This window comes from Hirundo rustica, chromosome 2 (assembly GCF_015227805.2).
Source record: "Hirundo rustica isolate bHirRus1 chromosome 2, bHirRus1.pri.v3, whole genome shotgun sequence".
NCBI lineage: Eukaryota > Metazoa > Chordata > Aves > Passeriformes > Hirundinidae > Hirundo > Hirundo rustica.
The window spans coordinates 20,402,635-20,422,533 of record NC_053451.1 but is presented as its reverse complement, the minus strand read 5'-3'; the positions used below and the strand labels follow the sequence as shown (position 1 = coordinate 20,422,533).

Sequence of the window (19,899 nt, the reverse complement as noted above, 5' to 3'; positions counted from 1 at the left end):
CTTGTTTTTCTCCTTTGGAAAATCCATGAGCAATACAGTCATCTGTTTAAGTGTAACACTTGCTTTTTGCAAATAAGCACCTTAAATTCCTTTTTCAGCTGTATCTGCTAGTGTGACTCAGTGGCATAAACATATTGGAAAGTGAATGCAAAAGAGATCCCCGTGGTAAAAGAAGGTCTTCCTTTGAGACTTATATATATATAAGTATTAAAATTTTGTATGTAGTATTCACTCAGGTCTTACTGCATTGTTCTTTTACTCAGGGGAGTTGCTGAAGTTATCACAGGTCTGTGAGGGGTTTGGTAATATGCTGCCTAAATTGAAAATACTTTGGGAAGGGCATACTTTTTTTTTTTATCTATCATATTTTTGGTCAGAAACTGTATCCAGAATGCAGCCAATTAGCAATTGCCCCGATGATGTAAGGGCCATTGGTTGCCTGGGGAGAAAGTGGGTGGAGGTGACAGAGCACTGCAGGTACTCCACTCTATTGCCTGCATTTCATCATGGCTTTTAATCAACCCTCGCTCCCCCCTCCTTCTCTCTCCCAACATCAAACAGATTCCAGAAAAAAGTGTGAAGCCAGGAAGAGAAATCCATTCTTCTTGAAAAGGTGACAGTGAGCACAGGCATGATCCCCTGTGCAAGTGCAGGTAGAATTTCTTGAACACGGCCAGACTTGTCTATAGTTAATAATATAATGGGGGTAGGTCATGGCTAAACTTTGTCCATGTCAATCCTTCAAGGGATTAAATTGTGCCCACTGAAACAAAGTGCACAGCTTGTGCAGAGGAGCGGGATATAGCCCTGAGTGATGGAGGAGCTGGTATTACATGTGAGAATGTCAGGCAGAAAGCCACTGGAGCTTTAAGTGTTGATTTTTTTCCAGCTGGATGTAACAATTCAAATCTTCTCTAGGACTCCTTTTCCTCCTTTGAGTGTTGGGTGTATAAGGTGGATATGTATTGGGTACAAACAGCACCTGCACAGAGGTAAAGACAGCAGGCTTTTACCTATTTGGGTCCATCCTTAAGCAATGGATGAAAGCATCCATAAGCATGGAGAGCAAAATTAGAATATTCAACAAATATTGTCTTTGCAATTAAGCAACAGGCTGAGTTTTAGCTTAATTGTTAAATTACCTTATGACTGTGGCTTCAAGTCACCTTCGATTACTTTCCCTTGGTTCTGTTGCATATAGATGCAATATCTTATGCTAGAATGGCTGAGAGGAGCCTGCTGCGACCATCTGATCTGTGTTATAGAGAGCTGACACACATCAGAATACTAAGTTGTGTCTTTGGTGCCAGTAATCTACACAACCCAACAGGCTGTGACTGCATTAAATTGCTATGATTTTTGACAGAAGAGACCTTGTTTGCATAAATCCCTTGAATACCGATGGGAGTGTGATTACGGCTTTAACAAAGGGAGAGGTTGAATACAAATTTGGGAGGGCCAGAAAGTGTTTAGTATCTCTTATTGTTTTCATCAGGATTCTAAATCTTATTCATGCTGGTGACTCTGATCTTTATATCAATGCACAAAAAGAGAACAACAGAGGAGCAGAAAGAATCTTCTCTTTTGACTGAAACACTGATTTTGTTATCGTGTTACCAATGAGGGTCCATTTGGGATATTATTCAAGCACAGAGATCAGTGCTGGCCTTTTGTAAGAGCCCTTAAATATTTGGAATACATTTGCCCTTGAGGGAGAAAACCTACTGCAGAAAAGTTAGATTCAAAAGAGGAGATAGAGAAGGTGGGATTTTGCTTTGCACATTGATGCTAGCTGGCAGAGCAGTTCTGCCTTAAGGTTAAAGCTACCTGCATTCTTTTGTAGCCTTCTATACTTAATAGCTGGGTTCTGTTTTCCATGTCAGGTTTTGTTCATGAAACAAATTGGCAATTAGCCACCGACAGAGGTAACAAAGAGTATCTGTTTGGGATAAATGTGGTAATCGGGATGTGTCTTGCTATTTGGTTTCCTCTGAGATCAAAAATACCAGGCATGTGGGGTTTTTAACGACGTAAGTTAAACAGACTGCTTATTATACTTAGAATACCCATTCAGTTTTATTTTCTATATTGCCTCTTGGTGTTTCCAGGGTGGTAGGGGTGCCTTCCAGACAGACCTGGACAAACCTGAGAAGTGTGCCCACAGAGCCTCATGAGGCTCAACAAGACCAAGATCCAGGTGCTGCAGCTGGGTTAGGGCAATCTCAGGCATGAGCACGATCTGGTAGGGGAATTGTGAACAGCCCTGTGCAGAAGAACTAGGGTGTTTCCATGGATAAAAATGCTGGACATGAGCCAACGTTGTGTGCTTTCAGCCTAGAAGGTGAATCACATCCTGGGCAGTATCAAATGCAGCGTGGCCAGCAGGTGTAGGAAGGTGATGCTTCCCCTCTACTCTGTCATTGTGAGAACCTCACCTGGAGAACTGCATCCATCTCTGGGATCCTCAGCACAAGAAAGACTGGAGTGAGTCCAGAGGAGGTCTGGATGATCAGAGGGGTGCAGCATCTCTCCTGTGAAGAGAGACAGGGTTGGGTTTGCACAGTCTGGAGAAGAGGTGGCTCCAAGAAGATACCATTGTGGCCTTCCAGTACCTAGAAGGGAATTTATAAAAACAAAAACAGGGAGAGCAACTTTTTACATGGGCATATAGTGAGAGGACAAGGGGAAATGGTTTTAAACCAAAAGAGGAGAAATTTAGGTTAGATGTTAGGAGGAAGTTCTTTAATCTGACAATCATGAGGCACTGGCACAAGTTGCCCAAAGAACTTCTCCACGTACCATATAGGCACAGGACTTAGATGCCCTTTTCTAGTTCTGATCATTGTTTGCTTAAAGTTGTTTAAGAGCTGTCCTGAGTGCCTGGAATGTTCTGTATGCAAAATTTCTCTCCATATAGGCAATGTAATGGTATACTTAATCTCAAGTATATAAACCTACTGACACATGTTTTTTCCTATGGACTTCCACAAAGGGACTGGATATATTTCTGTCTTTTTTTTCCCTGCTTATCTTCCTTCTCCACCTTTCCAAGCTGGAAGAGCTGCCAACAAAGGACATTTCTTCTTAAAGGAATAAGACCTGAGTAATTAAAATAACCTTTTTAAGGATTACCATGGGTCATTAAATAGCACTATAGAGACAACAAATATAAATAGCATTATTGGTTTATGCTTTTATCAATACATTCTGCCTCAGAAGTGAGCACTTTACTTTAGGTCATCAGTTTTGGCAATCCCAAAGAAACAGTTGTTTAAATGAATGCTCCTAATCAATAATGCAGAGTTTCTGTGTATACTTATTTATTTTAGTTGCCTTTTTTGTGCCAAGTGGATGGACTGCCATAGGTAGCAGCTCGTGTGCTGCGAAGGAGATACAAATATTATTGATCTTATCCAGATCCTCCAGTGAACACGGTGTTCTGTACCTTCATATTTTCTCCAGCAGTGTCAGTTCCATAAGTGCTACCAGGGGATCATAAGCACAGGAACAAGAATACTTGTAACCTCAATTGTCAGTCAAACAGAAGAGTGCAGCTGTGTTGTCCAGTGTTTTTTTGTCATAACACTGACAAGGATGGATACTTCAGCAGTGCTCCTGTGGGTTCCAGCTGATGCAGAGGTGCCTAAATAAGTATGGGCAATGTAAAGGACTGGAGTGTGGGTGCATGTGACACGTGTGTAGTAGTGACAGAAGGTCATAAGAGTGAGGGGAGCTGAGGAGAAAAGCCCTGTATTTACCTCTCTCTCCAGTTCCTCCGTACCAAAATCCTGTTGTCTCTAGATGTCTTTCCAGCTGTGGAAGAAGCTGGACTGCAGCGCTGTGCCGTGTCCACTGTTTGTGGTTGCACAGGTTACGTGACAGCAGTTGCCTTCACTGGCCACAGGAAAATGACAGGTTGCTGTCCAAATATTTCACTGTATTAGTCCAAGACTACTGTAAGGGTTGTTATGTGTGGTAATTCAAATCAGAATGATCTTTAAAACTATTCTTATTCTGGTTTTGCTTTCCAAATAGAATGATGTTTGTAATTAAGGAAGTGTTGGGGTGCTCCATTATATTTAAGAAAAGAAGTTAAAAAGATCTGGAATATTGAAATTAACTCAATGTCTTCTCACTCAGTTACTGCTGTCTTTTCTCAGATTACTTCCAAATTAAGATGATGCTGTTTCTAAATTACTTTAAGTTTTACTGGAGTTACTAAAACTGGAGTTTTAGAGACATGCGGTGAATGAATATCAGCTGTTTGAAGATCCTAGTTTTGACTTTCTTGCTATACGGCAACATGGCTAAAATGTAAATATCTGGGATTCATTCTGATTCCAGGCAGACCACTTATGCCCTAATATGCTGTCACCCATTTCATATCTTGGCTCTTATCTGGGGCTCTGTAAGCACTTAAAGGAAGTCAGTAAAAACTTGTCACACTCCTTTAGTATCATATGTTGGCTTGAGTAGCACTCATTTGTGAAGGGAATTCTCCTCTTCTTCACATTTTATTTGCTTTCATAGGAGTTAGAGCCCTGCATAACATGTGTAGCCTAGATCCTATCACAAAGAAAGAAATGAAAGCTCCATGGCCAGCATTCATTCCTCTCTCATCTTCTTCCATCTTCACAGATGTTCCATTTGCAACATAACACCTTCCACACACCTGATTAATACTCAGATTTTGAAAATTGAATCTTACACATTTTCAGCTCTTTACTCAACAGCAAAAAAAAAAACCCAAAAACAAACCCCAAAACAACAACCAAACAAACAAACAAAAAAAACCACCCAAAAAACACCCTACAATCAAAGCAAGTGAAGCATCTTGAAATTCTAAAACACTGCTTTTGGTAGCCAAAAGAAGACAAATGATAGCCACCAATATTTAGCTTGCTATGGGAGAGTGGTGTTGTCTGCAGGCAGAATATAATCAGTGAATAATGAATTTTCCTGGTGTTCAGAAACCAGGGCTGCTTGAACATATGGAGGTTAATTGTGGGAGATGTTGCAATAAATAAACCAAAAATAGCTTACAATCATCACCACTGTTTCAGGGAATGGGACAAATGATGTGCTGGATTTTTCCAAATTCTAAGTGGTTGATTATTACATTCAAAGGCATTCATGTTTCACCTTGTAACTAGGTTTTATGGTGCAATACTTTTAATAGGGAATAAGTATATAGCAAACATTCTATAACTTGAATTTGTCTAGTTTTGATTTGGAATGGTGCTTGTATAAGCCCCTGTTGATAGGCATGAAAGCAGATATCTATTTTCCAAACCTTTGATGAAATCAATGGACTTGAGGAAAGTGCTTCAGGCCAAAAACTTGACCATCGTGACCAAGCCAAGTGTGAAGCACGAATATGGCTTGAGAATCATCAGTGGAGAGAAAACACAATTGGGTGTTTGCCTTGCAGGGTCCCTGCTGCTTTAGAGATAGTGTTTCTTACTTATTTGCTTTTTGTTTTCCATGTGTGAGCTTGCAGAGGGACCCAGCTTGCCAACTTCTTGACTGGGCTTTTGCCTGGTCCCTCTGTGGATTGAAGATATGCATCTGGCCCACTTCCCATTAGCTGATGGAAAAAAGGCAAGCTGTCTGTGGGTCTCAGCCCTGATAGTTCAGGTTCTGAGTGCCTGTCCGAACTCAGCAGTCACCTTCCCAGCTCTGGATCTCTGGGGCTAGGATGCTCCTGTGGAAGCAGTCATCTGCTTTGACTGCACTCAACTTGCACTGAATTGCATGAGGCCAGCAGGGAGAGTGGGAGAGCTGTGAAAACCTCCTTACAGAGGAGGTAATATTGCCTTCCTCCTTTCCTTGCGGAAGGAAATATCGCCCTCTCATTGCTAGCATCTTGAAAAGCCTTGGGAAAGACCTTGCTAATGTTTGCTTTGTCTTGTATTTAGGAGCAGGAAAAGGAGGGGAAGGAGGCTGTCCTTTGCTCTGACTGTAGGAGGGGAAACGCAGCTTATAAATAATGAAACGCTGGGCACTTACATGGGGTGTGACAAGCACACCTTTCTCTGCCCAGCTTGCAGGGGAATAGCATTGTGGATTTTTGTTTTATTCCTATAGAAACATGGGGGGAAAATACCTGTAGAGATGCCAGTACTATATAGTACAGCCTTCACACCTTGAGGCAGATGGTTATGGCTATAGACACTTCAGGTTACAAAAAAGGGCTGTGTCATTTCTTGCTGGCGTGTGGCACAGCTATCATTTCTCTGTTTGGGCAGGGCTGTCTCATCAATCAGTGCTTGTGCTGCTTGTCCAGGCAGTGGAAAACATATTGTAATAATGACAATAATAATAGCAATCAAAAGAAAAGGGCTGCTAGGAGAGCATGATGGGCCCTCCTGTTGAGAATGCATTGTAAACATATTGACAAATGGAAATGTACATCAGTCCATTTACTGCTGTTTCCTTGAATACATTTTGATGATATAGGATTGCCATGCCGTGTGCGGGGTGGAGAGCTGCTTCATGTTTTGTTCTATTTATGTGTGGTGTAATTATGAAGTGGGAATGGAATTTCAAGTTGTCTCTCACCTGGGGTATGAAGCTTCTACTCAGTGCAGCTGGATGCACACATGCTTGTTTTCACAGCACCAGCAAACATCTACATTAAAAGAGTGTTAAGGCTGTGAAATAAGTGTGGAGAGTAGGAGATGAGTGAATTTCCAGTCCAGAGATGTGGGGTTTAAAGGAATACGGGCTACTGAACCACACTTGTCTGCTACTCAGCAGAAGTTTAATACTTGGGGGTATGTTTCTGTGCTTATTTCATTACTTGAAAAGATTTTTCCCTGGTATTTAAAGTCCTGTGTCAGCTGATACTGGCAGGCTGGTGCTTCTCTGGATATTCTATGCTTTCCTATTCTTTGAAATAACAGAAAGCAAATACCCTTATGAAATAATGATGAAATGAAAAGGGTGTGCGAGCAGTGGCTGCCACGCAGAAGAAACAAGTATAAATTTATCCATATGAGCTTGTACTTGATATATATTTACGTTGTATAGTTATATATATAAAATACATATTATATTATATATTTTTGCATTGTATAGTTATATATATTGATATATAACAATATATAACTCTATATAGTTATATATCGTTATATATTGCATCATCAATTTATGTAATTGGCTGTATTTAACAATATATTTGTATGCAAAGTAATACATGCTGTTCACTGACCACAGTTTAGGGTTTTTTTCAATAGATTGTATTGTGAAAGGAGCCTGATTATGAGGAACTTGGCCTTCAAAATAGCTGCTTGAAAATGTGATTTTTATGCAAGAAATTTAAATTTAAGGTAACCTTTAAAGTTAATTTCTAATTAAACCTTTCTAGTTAACGCAGCTGACAGAATTCTGTGGCTGTTCGTTGCTCATGTGATACTGTGTGTACAACTCCAATGGTGTTTGGAAGATCCTGTTTTAAGAAAATTGAATTAGGTATCTGCCTTCTCTTGTGAGGCTACTAGTGCAAATTGCTGTATTTCTATCACATGGAAGTCTTTCAAGTACAGTTTCACAAATGGAAAAATATTATAGCATTGTAAATTAGGCATGTTTTGAAAACTGCTTTTGGGTTTGCAGAATTAATTTTGAGGCTTGGCAGGGCTTTTCTTTGCATTTTGAATGCTTATCCTTTTCGTGTATTCTTCCTGGTTGAAAGCACAGTTGCTCCTAGAAGCTAATGGAATTTAAACAAGAACAAATGCAGTAAAATTTTTCTAGTTAATTTTCCCAATTCCAATTCTAGATAAAGAGTATCAAAATTCAGGATATTTGTTCATAATATATTTGTCTCTCAAATAGGTATTTTATAATGAATACAATTTTTTTAAATCAGATTTTTTCATCTTGTCTTTTTGATCTCTAAGAATATGAATTTTGCTTTCCTTTAGCAATAATTTCCTTTTTTGTGTGTGTCTGAACTCTTATTTCTTCCATGGAGCTGAAGCACTTAATAGCTGGTGCATGAAAAAATTTGGAATAAGTGTGTCCTGCTAGATCCAGATGACAATATTTTATTGTTCTAAAGACCGATCAGTTTTATGAATACTTTGTCAGCTGTTGAAAATGTGATGCTGTGGTTTTCAGAGTAAATTTAAATAAGGATATACATTAAATTCTCCTATAATGCTTCTGAATTAGGCAGAGTTCTCAGATTCTAGGGGCAGAAGCAAAAACTGTAGGGAGACATTCCTGCTTAAGCCTCTCCCTTTCACAAAGGAAAGCTGCTCCACACAGAGTCATACTTATTGCTAAAGTCTGAGCTTTGTTATACAACTTTTGCCTGAAACAAATAAAAAAAAAAAAATCTCTACATAGCATGCCCCTGTCTCCATTTTAATTGATGGCAACTGATATATATATATATATATTTTTTTTTTTTTTCAGGGGGGCAGTGTCATGTTCAGTCCCTTCAATAGAGACATTTCCTCTTTCCTAATCAAATGTGCTGTGTTCTACCATTCGTATTTTTGGCCACACTCAGCTTCTCTGCTGATTTGGAACTTAAACCAGGGACATAATTAACCACTAATGAGGTATGACTAAGTGTTGTGTGCCTTACCCCTCTAATAATGTATGACTAAGCATTGTGTGTTTGTTAGTGTTCATCTAATCACAAATTTGATATTGATCATTGGAGTATTTCATGGATATTGTACTGTTTGGGATAGCAATTTAAGGAGACTGTTGTTCTCAAAGCTGATTGTGAAAGATTGTATGAAAGTAAGGACATTTATTTCTGTACTTGTGCGATTTACATAAGTTGAATAAATTCCTGAACGCTGAAGGGAATGCATAGATCAAACTCACTTTTGGCCATTGAGCCAAAACTCTGATTACTGTTTTTTTCATTTCTGCCAGCACTAAGATTACAAAACAAAATAAAAGAAACCCATCAGCTGTTCAAGCAGGAGATAGAACCTGAAATAGAGCAGGGAAGGTGTTCTGTTGTGCAAAGGCTCAGACTAGAGCATTGCAGGGGTTCCTCTGGCCTTCAATACAGATTTGAAGTTAGATGTCGGGTTTATGCTGTTCTGGGACTGAATTGCAGCCTAGAGAGGAAATATAAAAATGTTTCTGATTGTGGTGGAGATACCAGTAACTGAATTCATATTATGTAGCATGATACAGAGAACTCAGAACTTTGGTTTTGGCATTTATAAAATACAGTTCTGGTCATTTCTCTGCCTGCCACTGCCTTGATGGTTCTACACTTTGGTGCTTTGCAGGGTTTGCAAGAATACCAGTTTTCATATGGGATAATTTTGCTGGTGGTGTTTATTTCTCCTGGAGGTGTTTAGTGACAACTCCATCAAAGAGACTTCTCAGCAAGAACACTTGACATAGATGTGGTTCCTGTTTAACTATTTCCTGTGAATGCATTTCCAAAGCTCTGGCATAGGTACTTTGCAGGTGAAAATAAATGGATTATGGAATAGAGTATTCATCTGGAGGCTGGTAACTAGTGTAATTAGTCAGCATAACAAGGAGTTCATGACATTGATGTGTTTATATCCTTCTGGTATATATAAAATGAGTAAGAATATTTCTAATTATTCAATAATCTGTCTTAAGAAAGCAAAATAAATTAGGAGTGGCTAATTCCTAAAATGGACTTTTAGATGATTGATAAAACCAAACATTATTCCCAGTGTCAGAGGTGCATCTTTATGTATTTTCTTGAGGAGAAAAAGAAGCATCTTAAATTTTAGAGCAGGCAAGCATCCATGCTATGCTCAGTCCAGGGAAGATGGGCTCCTGCATTCCCACGCATGAGCAGTCAGCCATGCATTACGGCCATGGGAGGCATGGGTAGCAGCTGCAGTGAAAGGCAGCAGGAGGCCAGGCTTATTTCCTTGGATGTTACTGAAAAGGAAGGTCCAGATCTGTGGCTGATGGGTGGAAAATCACCCTGTCCCACCTGTCACAGTCCAGCCTCACCTCTGTTTGGCTGGGTGAGGTCAGTGTTGTCACTAGAGGACACAAAGAGAAATGATACTTACACTCTTCGACTCTAAGGTAAGACGAAGAAACTTTATTATGATCTCAACTCTTTGACTCTAAGGTAAGACGAAGAAACTTTATTATGATCTCACTTATATAGATTCTGGACAATGACCAGGGATTCGAGAACAAGGTTGCTACCTCTCTGTCCCACTGACCAGGCCAGAAGTCAACCAGTTAACCCTCATCAGAAAGGAATGTGAAAAACAACTTTTGTTTATGTTATAAGCATGAGAAAACTTGACTACAGAGTTGTACACGTTCACAGAAGGCTAACAAAATATGACAACACAGTGGCATCACTGCCTGGCTCGCAGCAGCATCTGGGAGAGAGCTCTGTGTGCTCCTGCCTGTGGCTCCCAGAGGGAGCCTGGATCTGGTACCTTCTTTGTTTTGTCCAGGGCCACTGCTGAATCCTGTGACCCAGGTGTGTCTCTTGTTCCCAGACCTGGGACCTGGTGCTGAGGGCCACCAGGGCTCCTGGCTTGCCTTGTCCTGGCAAGCAGCTGGCCCTTTGCCTGCTGCCCAACACTGGGTGCCCAAAGACACTCTGTGTCTTTGTCCATGCTTTCTTGAGGAATCAGGACGTGGAAACCACAGTGTTTGATTTGCCTGTTTGTTTGTCTAAGGTGTTAGCTCTACAGGGGAAATAACATTAGTATTTCTGGTAGCTTGTCATAGAAAATCTCTCTTTGATATCTTGCTTGGTGAGCATAATGGGACTATGCTGTGGTGGCTCAAGACCTTTAGTAGTATAAAAACTGTGGTTTTCTGCACAATGGGGTCTAAAACATGGTACATATGCCATTTCTTTGACAGAGGTGCAGCACTTGGAAAAACTGGGTTTTCAACTGCTGAATGCTTCTTTATAAACCTGAAATGTGCTGGTGGTGTGAAAGATTTTTAGCAAGGTGTCAATGAAATATAGTGGATGTGGGTACCAGCCAGGCCAGCCAGAAAGGTATTTGCAACAGTTCTACATGTAAAAAATCATGAAGCACATGAAATGCTTTCCTTTGTGATGGGAGGGGAGAAAGTGACAGCCACCAAGCAAAAGCTTGGCTGTAGAGGCAGTGGAAACAGTGGTTTATCTTGGGTTCATCATGCTGCGGGACTGTTTCAGAGGTGCTGGAACAAGGCTGGGAATGGTTTGGAGTTGTTCAACTGTATGAAAGCACGGAGAAATCATGATCTTGAAAAATGTTTCAGCTGGTGAAAACTTATTTTTGTTTTTCCTTTTTCTGTGACAATTTCAAAATTAGTCAGGAACTGTACAAATTTTATTCATGTTATGCACATTAACACAACATCTCTCCCTTCAGTGAAGTCTCCTGTATGTATCCCCTAACTAGAGAAGAGAAGAATGGCTACATTAACATGTTGCAGTAAAATGGGAAACTAAATTGATAGAGGTCAGTGGCACAAGCTTTTGTATATCAGGGAAGCACACAAACCACACAAGTTCTGCTAACAACTCTATTCCCATCGGCATGCCTGGAGTTTGTGGATTCCTTTGTTTTTTGTTCTGATGTGGAAGAAAGGAAATGCTTGTGGCAGTGACCAAAGCTAATGTGCTAAATATAGAAAATCTTAGGAAAGGTGAATTTTGAGGAAAGTAGTGACAATCTTGTTTAAGTCCCTATACCACATTACGGTCCTGCTTCCCTCTTTTCAGAGTACTGGATTGTGTTGCTAGCTTCTCTGTACCAGTGCTGCTTGTAGGTAATGTATATATTTTTTTCCCTTCATGCTTGCTTCCAAACCCTTATCTTTCTGTCCTGATCTACACAAGACATATAAGCGCTTCCAGCTTACTGTGTTCCTACCTAGTGTTTAAAAGCCTTTAGTCTGGATAATAAACTGAGGTAATTTTTCTCCCAGATAAATAAGTTCAAGGTACAGGTAATGAAATAATCATGTAAATATAAGACACCCTAATTTAGTAGAGCCACTAAATCTACTTCATCAACTATTTACTAGGTTATTAAGAATACACATGCATAAAAATAGACTGAAGTCTCAGCTAAGTCCCTGCCCATATTTTTCCCAATATAAATATTTAGACAGAAAATTTGAGTGGCCTGAAGTGTTATGTTGGCTGATTACCTTTTTCTTAAGGGCATGGAAATGTTATGTGAACTCATTGTTACTCCTGTAGATGTATTTTAGCTCTCATACCTGTTCATAAATTTACTATGCTAACTTAAGTCAATAAATGAACTCAGATGAAACTTATTAAAATCTAACTGTGTCCACATCATTAATTGCATGGCATTTTATATCCCTAGAGCAAGCATCTCTACTGTAAAAGAACCTTTCTGCAAGGTCATCTGTCCTTGCAAAGTTATGGTTTATAAATTTGGCCCAAGTATTTATGCTGATAGTAATTTTAGCTCTTTTCTTGCTCATAGTTCATAGTATTTTTTAATAATGGCATTATGGGACCTTAATTTAGCCCAACATGAGCATTTGAGTTATTTACAAGCTGAGAGCCCTCATCTGGCACTATTAATGTTGATTTTTGAAATAAAGTAATGAAATCCATAGTTTACTGCGTGCATAGAAACAATGTGAGTATAAGTATAAATAAGTGAATTCTGGAAGTAATTGCTTTCAAACATTGATATGCACACCCAGTGTATTGATCCACGTTAATGTGGTTATCTCTAGGCAGTGTCTAAGTACTGCAGCTCTCTTCTGTGAAATCTAAGATTTTCCTTGTTGTACAAGCAGATGAGGCCGCTCTTGTCATTACACTCAGTGTCTTGTTCCAGAGATGGCGGCTCTGCCTCATTGCCTGTTGGCTTGCTGAGTGTATTCATGCTCTCATTGTACTCCTTTAGGATGTGAAAGTACAGTTTTAGCTGGCTGTGTCAGTGTTGCCTGTTTTTTGATCACTTGTTGATGCCTTCTTCTGCACTGACTTGTGTCTGTTCTTTGCAGGATCCTTTGTGGCTTTAGATGTTACGGCTCCTTCCACACTCAGTACTGATAATGTTGCCTTCTCCCTGTAATAAGTAATGTGTCCTGCTTAAAAGATTATCTTTGTTATTTTCTTCCTCTTATGCCAGGAAAGAAATCGTAGCAAATATCTCTAAATATACCTGTTCCCCTCCCCATTAAGACTCTGTTATGTTAAGGCCTGAACGCATCTTGGCTGGACTGCTCACGGTCTAAACCATTTCTCTTCCATTCCAAGAAAAGATGCTTCAGTGTGACAGGAAAGAGCATGGAAAGGCTGGGAGCAGGGGCTGGGTTTATGGCTGGGGATGGGATTTATCTGGCTTATTTTCCCTGCTGCTCCAAGAGAAGGGCCTGAGGACCAGCACTCCTCATGCTGCTGCGTGGGCTCCCCTGGCTTTACTGGCTGTCCTGTCTGTGAGCCACACGTTCTCGTGTACTGCAAATATAATTACTAAGCTTTTGGGACAGATGCTATCATCTTTGTTTATGCAGTCTCTGGCACAAATGCAGGATTATTACAGTAGAAACAGTATGTAATAATCAATGGGTTTAATAGAGAGTGCTTTATCTAGTTAAAGTTCTTTAACCAGAGCTTTAGCTGAAATAAATAGAAATACAAAGCTGATAGAGAATTGAAAATGTTATTTATTTAAGAAAAATGAATTTAAGTGTGGGATTTTTTTAAACAGTGCCTTATGTTGTATATTCTTTCCATATATTATTTTTATTCCCACTTATAGTGTTTGGCATTAAACTAGACAGTAAACTCTCAGAAGCACAATTATTTTCCCAGATGTATTTGTCTTGCAAGTAGCATGCTTTCATCTTAAGAGAGCAGCTTCTTGCACAGAATAATAAGAAGCAGTAGTAGTTACTTTTGTTTGGAAGTAAAGCTGAAAATGATGTGGACTGTATAGGAAAAGTGTAAAACCAGTAGGCTTTGTTTATGATCTCCCTTCCCATGTGCTAGCTTAAGCAATATGCTATGTGTATTGTTGTGGTCTGTGAATATACTGCTTTAAAGCAGATACAAGATCACATCCCGATGCATCTGTCCAAAGATTGGCATAATCATTACTGGTTACAGTTGTAGATTATTTTAGTAAGAGTTTTCATCTACTTTACTCGGATTCCATTTTTTACTATTGATACTGTTGCCACAAGCTTACAGCTACTTTGATATCAAAAACATGACTCTGTCTCTTACGTGATTGCCTCCAAGGTTGTATATGGGTCCTGTTGGGGGAAAAATAATTTTTTTATGCACAAAAAGACTTATTGCAAAAGTGGAGTTTGTGTGTATGTGTTGGGCAGATTTTTAAAATGTGATCTTCATTTTCTGCCGCTCTGCAACCTGATATGAGCTTTCTAGTTTTTTCTAGTATTTAAGTTAATCATAGGTCTTCAGCTTTACATTGCTATAAGGATGTTCTTGAAGTTGTGATTAGTATTTTATTCGGGAATAGTATTGCTAAAGTTCTTGCTTCTTCTCTGTGACCCTTTGTTATTCATATGCTCTTTTCTCTGTTGTAATTTTAAAATCATCTATGTTCCAATTTAGCTGAAGTATTCAATGTACTTCTTTTTATGTTACTTAAAAGTTTTTGTATCTCTTAGCAGCTTGATTTCTGAAAGAGATCTGATGGAGCCAGCTGGCTGAGAAATGGATTTCTCCATTTCACAGGAGAACTTCTCTACACTCTCTTTAGAAAAATGACCTCTTTATTTCTCCAGCACCCTGATTTGAAATGGAAATGGAGTTCCAAATGTTCCATGGAATTCAGTTTCTGAAAAAAAAAATCTTTCAGATGCATCAAGCTAAAAAAAAAAGCAAATTCAAACTCTGATGCTGTTTTAGTGATTTCTTTAGCATTTTGCTTGAGATATTTTCAATGACCAACGTGTTAATGTTTTGGTTCCTTTAATCTGATTTTGTTTTCACGGCTCAAAAAAGTGTAGAGGAAAATAATAAGTACCTTTACAGACAATAAAATACAGGAGACTCTCCAGCCACAGTGTGAGAATACATATAAAGAGAAATAAAACATCTGTTGAACATTGCTTTACCTAAAAAGCCATGTTTTGGTAAGAATTGTTGTCCTTGTGTAGCTGGTAACAAGCATGAGAGTCTGTGGCTATCTCTGCATAGTTTCAGCCACTGCTGCTCAGCATTCAAAAGCTCACCCACACTTGTGCAAGTTGTGTAGGCACGACAGAGCGTGTTTTATCCATGTAAATGTGCTGGGTATTTACCTGATTCCTGGAGAGATTTTTAACCCTGCTGCTGCAGCCTGGCTCCCATGGGTAGAGCTGTATGCTTGAAACACCCTGAAGGTAAACACGGTCTCACCTTGCAGGATAGACTTTCAAACCATGTTTGGTGTGGTTAGTGTGGGTCCTGGGGCTGAGAAAAAGGGGAGAGCTCTTTCTCATAACAGCATTTCTTTATCAAAGAAAGACAAAAATCTCCTTTTACATCCCCAAATGTCTTTCTTGGCTGCAGCCATGCAGTGTGTCCTCGGTACAGCAAGCTTTTTGTGCTGCCACACGTAACACTGGGCTGCAAATTGCTGTGATCTGTTATTGCTGCATTTAGCAGTAACAGTACTTTTAAATCAAATGACTTCTGAGTGGTTATCTTGATTAAAGCACTTGAACAAATAAATAATGCAGTGGACTTAATAGTAAGAAAAGAAAGATCAATTGGAGCTATAATTCATGAGGATATATTTTCCTCACTTTTTGATTTTATGAATTATTTTAACATGTACTTAATCTCAATGTTTTTTATTTTTCAGATTTTTTGCAGTGTTTTTGTTCAGTGTACTAACATATACTTTGATCTGTTCCTATGGTATTTAATAGGCAATTCTAATATTTAGCCTACAGTATTTTACCATAATGTACAGACTAATGAAGATTAGCAAGCATGCATTTCTTCTATGCTTTCTCTAGAAAATGGGTATGAAATTTAGAGCTTAAACTTTGTAGCTCTTTGCACTGGTTTTGCATGGAAGAAGATGAAAATTAAGGTGTGTAATGCTGAACCACCAGTATGTTTTAATTTTCAGTCCTGAGAAGTCACCTTGCAGACCCTTGTAACGTTAACAGCAAAGAAGGAACAAAATCACAGACTGGGTAGGTTGGAAAGGGCCACAGTGGATCATCTGGTCCAACCTCCCTGCTCAAGCAGGGTCACCCCAGAGCACATGGCACAGGGTTGTGTCCAGAAGGGACTGGAATATCTCCAGTGAGGGAAACTCCACAACCTCTTTTGTGCAACCTGTTCCAGTGTTCGGTCACCTGTACAGTAAAGGAGTTCAGAGAGGGGCAGTTCAAAGTGGGGATTAGTTTCAACAGACAAATCTGCTAAAGTCTGGTGATGGGCATATTCAGCTGGTGAGCAAGGGAAGGAAGCATCAACTTCAAGTTCTCTCAAAGAAGAATGCGGGTTACATTGTTTCTTGCCTTGGGAGGTAAACTGTGCTGTTAAAAATACATGTTCAAACAATCAAACAGGTTCCTTCCCTCCCACCCTGCCCACAGAAATATCTGATCTTACTTGACTGACTACTATAATAAGGGACATAATCCTCATTCTCCACTGAAATTAACAATTCAGGGAATGTCTAACTTGTTCAGAGATGTGACGGAATGGAAAAAACAAAGGGTACAGCCAAAGATTGGAGCACTGCTCCCCCTTATAATTCTGTGCCTTTTGCTAGAGCAAAAATGATTTTGAAGTACTGGTGAACTTTGGAGTTCACAAATTTAAACAGGAAAAAAACAGCTCAGCAACCTATTCACTTTCCCCAAACGATACCATTTTTTAATTACTCTACTCTCTAGCAGAAGATAAATAGCTCCTGAAGATAAACAACATTTTTTATTGAATTTTGCTCTTACAAACAGATAGCTCCCTTGGAATCCAACCAGGTCCTGGGATGAAGATAACTCTTTACCAGAGAAAATTGTGCCTGCTACACAGTAAAGAGGTGATGTAATAGACAATTAATACCTAGTCAGTCTAAACTGCTGACAAGAGCGGTGTGCAATCAAATAAAATGAAAGCACTAGAGGGTGAAACAAGTGAGAGGAGTTAACATTGAATTTTGTACCTGTAAGTCTTAACTCTAAATACAAATTATAGAGGAATTAAAGGAACATAATGCATAGAGGAGTCAGATGACAAGACTCTTCCCTCTGATTCCAGCCTTTCTCCTGAAAAAATCCAGTGAGTCCTTTTAGCATAGGGCATTTGTGGATTGGTGATGTATGGGTGGGAGAGGAAAACAAGCCTGACTCATGGTAGCAAGAATATAGATATGTATATGGATTTTGTATGTTGCCTTGAAAGAAGAGAGCAAATGTCAGCCTGAATGAAAAGACCATGTTTTTAAGTTCTGTTATCCCTCTTGTGATGTTATATGTGAAAAAGTTTGGTGGCCATGAAAGAAAGCTGCCTCTGGAGTAGCTCCTCTCTGTTAATTGAGGGATCTGGCTGCTTGACTAAGATGTACAAGACCGAGGTTTAATGCCTGTCTAATCTGAGAGCTTTATTTCAACTTTGTTTCTCAGGACAGTGCTTTAGGCCAGTGATCTAGAATGTGTGCTGGACTGGATTATTCTCTCATTTTCTGTAATTGATATGAGAGTCTTCATATTGCTGGTTCAGTAAGAGCTGATGGGGACAAAACCTGTTGCCTCTAACCCAGGTGTAAGTTCCATCCTTCGACCTGGTGGAGTGGTCTTCAAGGTGGAGCTGGAGGAGGGACGCTCAGTCTGTTCTCCTGTACTGGGTAAATGCCCTAATAGTTCTGGGGATGGGGTGGGATGAGAACACACTCTTGGTAAAACCACAGTGATGGCAGCATGACTGATTTTATCATCAGCTTATTATGATTAGCTCTTTGCCATACCTGTGACGATGCCTAAGAGGGGAAGCAAGTATTTATTCAACAGGGCACAAAAATGTTTTTTTTTCTCAGCTTTGATAATGACCATGAAATATCCACCTTGAGTGGATCCAAAGTCATGTCCATTTTAGCTGATGCAACCACTAAGCTGGTAACTCCTCCTCGCACAGGAAGAGCTGTTCTGGCACATGCCTCCATTTGGTGGGAGCCCGGGGCAGAAAGGTGTTCTTGTGCTGGGTGCTCATAAATGATCTGCAGATGAGTGAAAATCGATGCACCCTTGGCAAATTATGATTTGGGAGCTCATTATCTCTTTGTGAAACTCATTTTCCAGCCTACTGATTAGGCTTATAAAAGCACAGTTTTAATATGCCTCCTGCCCTGTTTTTAATTCCCTGGCTGACAGTAAAGAAAATTCTGGCCTACTCTGAGGACAATTTATACTCTTCTTTTATCTTGATGGCATATTGATCCTGCTGAACATTCCTTCTGCAAAATAATGAACGTGCATCTTAAATGCAGTTCATAGGGGTTGTGTAGTAAGCTTTTTTCTTCTAGAGGCAGTTTGCTGCCTTTGTATTCTGAGAGCAGGTACAACCTAGGAGGAATGTCTCAAGGCTCTTTTGTGGAAAAATCTTTCTGATCTCTGTCACTCTTTTTTACTCCTTTATTAGAGTTTCCTGACTTTTAATGGTCTTATTGTTTTGAAGCTTTAATCTTGCATTAAATTATAGAAAATTGTCATAGTAACTACAACAGTGACTGTATTTGTCTGGGAAAAAAATTATGGAAAATGGTCTTAGAAATCTGTCCATGAATTGATTGACATGGGAAACAACATTTATTCCACTAAAACTGCACTTGCCTTTTTTTTTTTTTTTTTTTTTTTTTTTTTTCTTGAAAATAAGTGGCCTAAATCTCCCCGGCCTCCAAAAATAAGAGACTCCCAAAAGAAAGTTCTAGTGTAATGTAAACCAGGCTCCAAATCTCAAAAACCCGCTTACGCCTTAAGGAGGCAGAGGGAACCATTTGGCTCGGGGAACTTCAGTGGTGTATTAAAGTACATTAAACTCTCATCCTACCTTACTTGGTGATTTCTTTCCTTCCTGGAGAAGCCCCATGCTGTGGGTGCACACATGATCTGCAGCAGTGCTTGGTCAGGCAGCCCCTTCGCCGCAGTTCACTTTGGGCTCTCACTGAGCTGGAGCAGAAGCTGGGACTATCCGTATGTAATTTTTCACCATTGTGAGCAGGGCCTGAGTCTCTGAAAAGGAAATAAAGGTCTCAGGATTTGTCCCTGGAATAAAGACAACTTCAGGCATATTTCTTTGCAATGCAAGCTAAACTACCTGTACTTTTTCCAACAAATAATTATTGCCGCATTCACCCTACACTCTGGAGGCAGACAGGCTCGAAATCATATGAATGAGGTAATCTTTCAGCAACTTAACACTAAACTTGAGAACAGATGAAATAAGGAAACCACTTAGAGGAAAATGACCTCTCTGTGATAGCCCTTTCTCAGAAATAGAAGATTTGCTGTTCAGCACCAGCAAGTGTGTAGGGAACCAGCTGAATAGGAGAATCTGTCCACTCCTCTAAGTACTTAATGGGACACTTATTTCCCTTTTCTAAAGAAAGGCTGGTGACATCTGCATTTAGTTGAAGAAGCTAATGGCAGAGGGAGACGAGGAAAAAGGCTATGCTGTAAAGCAAGAGGACCAGGTGAATGTTCCTTTCAGGTCAAAAACGTCCTTTCTTTCTCATCTGAGGGATGAGAGGGCCTCTGCAGAAGAAAAAAATGTTTTAACTACTGAAAAATTAAGTATAATCTAGGAGAAGAATAAAAACTGTGGGTTTGGCCGGGAGGTGGAAATATATTCATAAAAGAAGGTGTCTCAGTTGTTACGTACACGTTTGTAGTGTTTAGGATTCATCTAATGCTACCAAAGAGTGTGCGTATTCGGAAATCATAGCC

General features: G+C 39.6%; 1 protein-coding gene across 8 annotated transcripts in view; it reads left to right on the top strand.

The window, feature by feature from the left end:
* The window catches only part of ZPLD1 (zona pellucida like domain containing 1), a 99,455-nt gene that overhangs the window by 44,040 nt on the left and 35,516 nt on the right, over nt 1–19,899 (top strand). Inside the window, exons 2-3 of one of the 8 annotated variants that reach the window (XM_040057316.2) lie at nt 7,239–7,331; nt 8,425–8,573. The exons of 6 other annotated variants lie outside the window; for them this stretch is intronic. The gene's annotated coding sequence lies outside the window, so the exon portion shown is untranslated. Of the gene's footprint in view, nt 1–7,238; nt 7,332–8,424; nt 8,574–16,917; nt 17,001–19,899 lie in introns of all 8 variants that reach the window. One more of the 8 variants, XM_040057317.2, reaches the window with a different exon arrangement.